This window comes from Ovis aries, chromosome 3, assembly GCF_016772045.2.
Source record: "Ovis aries strain OAR_USU_Benz2616 breed Rambouillet chromosome 3, ARS-UI_Ramb_v3.0, whole genome shotgun sequence".
NCBI lineage: Eukaryota > Metazoa > Chordata > Mammalia > Artiodactyla > Bovidae > Ovis > Ovis aries.
Window position 1 is genome coordinate 206564506 of NC_056056.1, and position 8151 is coordinate 206572656.

Genomic DNA, 8151 nt, shown 5'->3' on the forward strand with positions numbered 1-8151 from the left:
ATCTGCATATCTGAGGTTATTGATATTTCTTCCTGCAACCTTGATTCAAGCTTATGTTTCTTCCAGTCCAGCATTTCTCATGATGTATTCTGCATAGAAGTTAAATAAGCAGGGTGACAATATACAGCCTTGACATACTCCTTTTCCTATTTGGAACCAGTCTGTTGTTCCATGTCCAGTTCTAACTGTTGCTTCCTGACCTGCATACAGATTTCTTAAAAGGCAGGTCAGGTGGTCTGGTATTCCCATCTCTTTCAGAATTTTCCACAGTTTATCGTGATCCACACAGTCAAAGGCTTTGGCATAGTCAATAAAGCAAAAATCGATGTCTTTCTGGAACTCTCTTGCTTTTTCCATGATCCAGGGGATGTTGGCAATTTGATCTCTGGTTCCTCTGCCTATTCTAAAACCTACTTGAACATCAGGGAGTTCACGGTTCACGTATTGCTGAAGCCTGGCTTGGAGAATTTTGAGCATTACTTTATTAGCATGTGAGATGAGTGCAATTGTGCGGTAGTTTGAGCATGCTTTGGTGTTGCCTTTCTTTGGAATTGGATTGAAAACTGAACTTTTCCAGTCCTGTGGCCACTGCTGAGTTTTCCAAATTTGCTGGCATATTGAGTGCAGCACTTTCACAGCATCATCTTTCAGGATTTGAAACAGCTCAATTGGAATTCCATCACCTCCACCAGCTTTGTTCATAGTGATGCTATCTAAGGCCCACTTGACTTCACATCCAAGATGTCTGGTTCTAGATTAGTGATCACATCATCATGACTATCTGGGTCGTGAAGATCTTTTTTGTACAGTTCTTCTGTGTATTCTTGCCACCTCTTCTTAATATGTTCTGCTTCTGTTAGGTCCAGACCATTTCTGTCCTTTATCGAGCCCATCTTTGCATGAAATGTTCCCTTGGTATCTCTAATTTTCTTGAAGAGATCTCTAGTCTTTCCCAATCTGTTGTTTTCCTCTATTTCTTTGCATTGATCACTGAAGAAGGCTTTCTTATCTCTTCTTGCTATTCTTTGGAACTCTGCATTCAGATGCCTATATCTTTCCTTTTCTCCTTTGTTTTCGCCTCTCTTCTCTTCACAGCTATTTGTAAGGCCTCCCCAGACAGCCATTTTGCTTTTTTGCATTTCTTTTCCATGGGGATGATCTTGATCCCTGTCTCCTGCACAATGTCACGAACTTCATTCCATAGTTCATCAGGCACTCTATCGATCAGATCTAGGCCCTTAAATCTATTACTCACTTCCAATGTATAATCATAAGGGATTTGATTTAGATCAAACCTGAGTGGTCTAGTGGTTTTCCCTACTTTCTTCAATTTAAGTCTGAATTTGGTAATGAGTTCATGATCTGAGCCACAGTCTGCTCCTGGTCTTGTTTTTGTTAACTGTATAGAGCTCCATCTTTGGCTGCATAGAATATAATCAATCTGATTTTGGTGTTGACCATCTGGTGATGTCCATGTGTAGAGTCTTGTGTTGTGTTGTTGGAAGAGGGTGTTTGCTATGACCAGGTGCGGCGGCCGGAAGGAAACACCCCACGTCCGAGGTCAGGGGCGGCCTGGAGAAGCCACCTCGCGCCCGAGGCCAGGGGCAGTGACTCTGAGGAGCCACCCGGAGCCCAAGGCCAAGGGCGGCAGCTGGAAGGAGCCACCCATGCCCGAGGCCAGGGCCCACAGCTGGGAGGAGCAACCCAAGGAGCAGTGGCTGCGTAGGCGCAGGAGGGCCTAGAGGAGCTATCCCAAGTTGAAGGTCAGGAACGGTGGCGGTAAGGAGATACCCCTCATCCAAGGTAAGGAGCAGCGGTGGTGCTTTGCTGGAGCAGCCGTGAAGAGATACCCCACATCCAAGGTAAGAGAAACCCAAGTAAGATGGTAGGTGTTGCAAGAGGGCATCAGAGGGCAGACACACTGAAACCATACTCACAACAAACTAGTCAATCTAATCACACTAGAACCACAGCCTTGCCTAACTCAATGAAACCAAGCCATGCCTGAGGGGCAACCCAACACGGGCGGGTCATGGTGGAGAGGTCTGACAGAATGTGGTCCACTGGAGAAGGAATGGCAAGCCACTTCAGTATTCTTGCCTTGAGAACCCCATGGACAGTAGGAAAAGGCAAAATGATAGGATACCAAAAGAGGAACTCCCCAGGTCATTAGGTGCCCAATATGCTACTGGACATCAGAGGACAAATAACTACAGAAAGAACAAAGGGATGGAGCCAAAGCAAAACCAATACCCAGTTGTGGATATGACTGGTGATAGAAGCAAGATCCGATACTATAAAGAGCAATATTGCATAGGAACCTGGAATGTCAGGTCCATGAATCAGGGCAAATTGGAAGTGGTCGAACAAGAGATGGCAAGGGTGAACGTCAACATTCTAGGAATCAGCGAACTAAAATGGACTGGAATGGGTGAATTTAACTTAGATGACCATTGTATCTACTACTGCGGGCAGGAATCCCTCAGAAGAAATGGAGTAGCCATCATGGTCAACAAAAGAGTCCAAAATGCAGTACCTGGATGCAATCGCATAATCGACAGAATGATCTCTGTTCGTCTCCAAGGCAAACCATTCAATATCACAGTTATCCAAGTCTATACCCCAACCAGTAATGCTGAAGAAGCTGAAGTTGAACAGTTTCATGAAGACTTACAAGACCTTTTAGAACTAACACCCAAAAAAGATGTCCTTTTCATTACAGGGGACTGGAATGCAAATGTAGGAAGTCAAGAAACACCTGGAGTAACAGGCAAATTTGGCCTTGGAATGAATTCTACCCATGACTGATCATTTAAAAATAAAACAGACAAAAACCTGAAAGAGCAGTCTTTAACTCAATACCCTCTGAATGACCTTGGACAGAGTACTTTAGCAATTCTTAGATCAGGGCAATCATCGACTTTGACCACAAGAGGGCAGTTAAAATCACAAGAGATCATCATACATGTTTGTTTGTTTTATTAAAAATCCGAAATCTGGGTATGTAAACTGAACTTGTTCAGATAAGCTAGTTCATTATATTTTTAGTTTGTTTTTTGATTTAATGATGTTTCCCTTGCAGAATTTTGCCGTTTTCTGCTACACATCAACAAGAATCATCCATAGGTACACCCATGTCCCCTCCCTTTTGAACCTCCCTCCCACCTCCCTCCCATCCCGCCCTTCTAGATTCTCACAGAGCCCCTGCTTGAGTTCCCTGAGTCATACAGCAAATTCCCATTGGCTATCTATTTCACATGTGGTATTGTAAATTTCCATGTTACTCTCTCCATACATCTCACCCTCTCCTTCCTCTCCTCTGCACCCCCACCCCCAACCCTGTGTCCATAGGTCTGTTCTCTATGTCTGCTTCTCCATTGCTGCCCTGAAAGTAAACTCCTCAGCACCATCTTTTTAAAGTGGATTGGAAAGAGAAGGAAGCAAGGAAAGGATTGTGCTTGTTGTTCAATCTCTAAATCGTCTTCAACTCTTTGTGACCCCATGACCTGCAGCATGCCAGGCTTGCCTTTCCTTCATTATCTCCCTGAGTTTGCTCAAAGTCACGTGATAGAAAAAAATGAATTTTAATTTTTAAAAAAACCTAAGTTTATACATGTGCAGAAACCAAATAAAATCTTTCTGTCACTCCTCAATGTCTGAGTACACAAATTAATACCAAAAGTTTAATTCAATTTGAAACAAAATTTCAATCTTATAAAATTTCTGGCTACATTCCTCTGGCTTCTGAGTCTTGTTTTCACAGACCAGCAGTGGGGAAGTGAGGCAGCCCTCTGGCCTCTGGAGTTAGGGATTGGAAGAACAAAGTCTTTTTTACTGGTACTCTGTTAGCTAGCTATCACTTTGTGTGACTGATACCTGTGGTGGTCCTTTGATGTGTCATCTCAGCTAGGCAATAGTCCCCAGTCATTCAAAAAACACTGGTTTTGTTTGTTTGTTTGTTTGTTTTTGGGGGGTGGGGGTGTGGCACCCTGCAGTATGTGGGATCTTGGTTCCCCGACCAGGGTTTAAATCCTCACCTCCAACAATGGAAGCGCAGTCTTAACCACTGGACTGCCAGGGAAGCCCATCGCACTAGTCTAGATGTTGCTGTGAAGGTGTGCTTCCCAGGTGGCATTAGTGTTAAAGAACCCCCTGGCAATGCAGGAGATGCTGGAGACACCGGTTTGATTCCTGAGTCAGGAAGATCCCCTGGTGGAGGGCATGGCAACCCACTCCAGTATTTTTGCCTGGAGAATTCCATGGACAGAGGAAACTGCCAGACTATAGTCCATAGAGGTGCAAAGAGTTGGACACAACTGAAGTAACTCAGCACACACACACATATGCAAAGTCTATATAACCAGTTGACTTTAAGTAAGGGAGATTACCATAATCTGGGTGGGATAGATTCAATCAGTTGACAGGCCTTAAGAGCAGAATTCAAGTTTCCCTGATGAAGAAGAAATTCCTCCTGGGGACAGCAGTGTCCCCAGGCTGCCCTTCCTGATAGCCTGCCCTTTGAGTTTTGGACTTGCCTACTTGGCCCCACAATTGCCTGAACCAATTCTGTGAAATATATATATTTTTAAATGTATCTCCTACTGGCTCTGCTTCTTTTGTTGAACCTGCACTGATATGATCCCCAGATACTAGTGGGTTTCAGGAGATCCTACACACAGCCAGAAACACCCCTGAGGAATTTCCACCCTGCATCATTTCCTGATACAGGTGATATGCTCTCTGGAGGGCCTCTTCACTCATGGCCAAACGTTCCACAGGACCTCTTTCTCCTGGCGTCCCCTTTGTAGACAACTCAAACCCCATTAACTTCTTCTGTTTCCTCTGGGCCTGGGGTGCTCCTATACCCACTGAACAAATGGTGAAATTGAACTGGCATCCACTGCATCTGCCCCTCCTTACCCTCGCATGAGGGGCAATTTCAGCTAGCTTCCCGCCACCAAACCTCTCCAGGCAACATTCAGATGGAAGTGTCTATGCCGTCCACAACAGGGCACTTAGGTCGAGTTCTTACAAGCACTCTCTTGCTCTCCAGTCAGCCCTGGGTCTACAAATTTCCAGAGCTGAGCCATACAGACTGGGAAGGACTGTGTCCACCTCCAGCAAGCAGAGGCTGTCCTAGTTCCTCCCTAACTTGGCCTGGGCTGAAGGAGGGGAAACACGCCAGCAATCTCATCATCCACAGATTCCCTCAAAAAATTTGCCTCTGTAATTGGTTTTGAATTTTTCATTATATGTGCTGTGGGTAACTGTCCCCAGACCCATTTAGAAAGTCCTATGCGGTGTGTCCAAGGACTGTCTTTGGAACACAAGATTTCTTATCACCTACTATTCTTAGCTTGCCTATATGCAGGTCAGGAAGCAACAGTTAGAACTGGACATGGAACAACAGACTGGTTCCAAATAGGAAAAGGAGTACATCAAGGCTGTATAATGTCACCCTGCTTATTTAACTTATATGCAGCATACATCATGAGAAACACTGGACTGGAAGAAACACAAGCTGTTATCAAGACTGCTGGGAGAAATATAAAAAACCTCAGATATACAGATGACACCATCCTTATGGCAGAAAGTGAAGAGGAATTAAATTGATGAAAGTGAAAGAGGAGAGTGAAAAAGTTGGCTTAAAGCTCAACATTAAGAAAATGAAGATCATGGAATCTGGTCCCATCACTTCATGGGGAATAGATGGCGAAACAGTGTCAGACTTTATTTTGGGGGCCTCCAAAATCACTTCAGATGGTGACTGCAGCCATGAAATTAAAAGATGATTACTTCTTGGAAGGAAAGTTATGACCAACCTAGATAGCATATTCAAAAGCAGAGACATTACTTTGCCAGCAAAGGTCTGTCCAGTCAAGGATACAGTCTTCCCAGTGGTCATGTATGGATATGAAAGTTGGACTGTGAAGAAAACTGAGCACTGAAGAACTGATGCTTTTGAACTGTGGTGTTGGAGAAGACTCTTGAGAGTCCCTTGGACTGCAAGGAGATCTAACTAGTCCATCCTAAAGGATATCAGTCCTGGGTGTTCGTTGGAAGGACTGATGCTGAAGCTGAAACTCCAATAGTTTGGCCACCTCATGTGAACAACTGACTCATTGGAAAGGCCCCTGATGCTGGGAGGGATTGGGGGCAGGAGAAGAAGGGACAACAGAGGATGAGATGGCTGGATGGCATCACCAACTCGATGGACATGAGTATGAGTGAACTCCGGGAGTTGGTGATGGACAGGGAGGCCTGGCGTGCTGCGATTCATGGGGTCACAAAGAGTCGGACATGACTGAGCGACTGAACTGAACTGAACTGAACTGATTCTCAGCTTTAGGTTTCAGCCAAAATTTTGAGACCACAGGAAAAAAAGTTTTGCTGATATTCTATTTCTCTCATCAATGGGGACGTTCTTGCACTCTCAAAAAAAAAAAATCAATTATTCATAGGTGATCTTCTATCTGGAATTTTGTGTCTTCAAAGAATATTCCCAGGTTGCTCTTGGCTCTCAACAGCATTGTCTACTACTGACTCTGTTCTTAGTCTAGAGATATTTCTTAAGTCCCCAAGTCTGTCAGTGAATGTATATAGTGCTGTATATTACAGATTCTTAAAGCCTCCTGGATGCACCTTCACACATATAACTACTGCACTCATTCCCCTGTTTCTCCAGCAAATGCACCAATTTTCCATCCTTCTTGACACACAATGTCAATTCCAGTTAATTCCTGGTATTTCTATGATTATGCCTTTCACTGGAGGTCAGTTGTTTTATATTTTCCTTTAACTAATTTAATCTTAGAATGGAGAATAAAGGATTTCAAAGGACATAAACAGAAAAATTACAAACTAAGACAAAATACTTTCAGCCTGTATTACACACAAATGGCTCATTTATTTAGTATATAAAGAACTTTCTCTCACACATTATTTAAGAAAAGATCAATCACCCAATCTCTTTTTTAAAAAAGGATATAGGCTATGAACTGTCAGATCATAGAAAAGGAAATACAAATGACTTGTAAGCATGTAAAAAGATAATTCTTAGTAAGAGAAATACAAATTAAAACCACAGTGAGAAACTGTTTTTCACCTCTCTAACTAGCAAAGATCAAAACGTTTGATGAAAAACTACATTGGTAAAGATGTAAAGGAAAATGAAACTTGTCATGCATTGCTGGAGAGACTACAAATCTGAAGATTTATGTACAATTGAAAGTGAAAACTGCTCAGTCGTGTCTGACTCTTTGCAACCCCATGGACTATACAGTCCATGGAATTCTCCAGGCCAGAATAGTGGAGTGGGTAGCCTTTCCCTTCTCCAGGGGATCTTCCCAACACAGGGATCGAACCCAGGTCTCCCACATTGCAGGCGGATTCTTTACCAGCTGAACCACCAGTACAATTGAGAAAGCCTACAAATACTCAAAAAGCAAGAAATTACATCTGTAGAAATATAGTCATTGCAGCATTGTTTGTAAAGGCAAAAGAAAGGAAATGATCTAAACTTCCATTAATAGATCAGTTACATAAATTGTTAAATCCATAACATAGAATTCTATCCTGCCACTAAAAAGAATAAGGCAGTTCTAATGAGTATATAAACATAGATTCAAGATACACTGTTAATTGGGGGTGGGAAGTACAGTTCAGAACAGTGTGTATACTATGCTACAATTTGAGGTTTGTATGTGTGAGAGCATGCATGCTCAGTCATGTCCGATTCTTTGTAACCTCATAGACTATAGTCCGCTAGGTTCTTCTGTCCATGGACGTTTCCAGGCAAGAACACTGGAGAAGGTTGCCATTTACTACTCCAGAGGATCTACCATCCCAGGGACTGAACCCGCGTCTCCTGCATCTCTTGCATTAGCAGACCGATTCTTTACTACTGAGCCATTTGGGAAGCCCGGGTGTGTGTGTGTGTGTGTGTGTGTGTGTGTGTGTGTGTGTGTGTGTGTGCACTCGTGTACACAAATGCTTGTTTGTGAACAATTTATATCTGAGAAAGAATGTAAGGCAACAGTATTTTTCTCCAGGGCAAGAAACTGGTGAGCTTGCAATCAGAGGTGGAGCAGAGACTCTTTCAGGGCTACTGTGTGCATGTACATCTTCAAAACATGGTAAATACTAATTTGA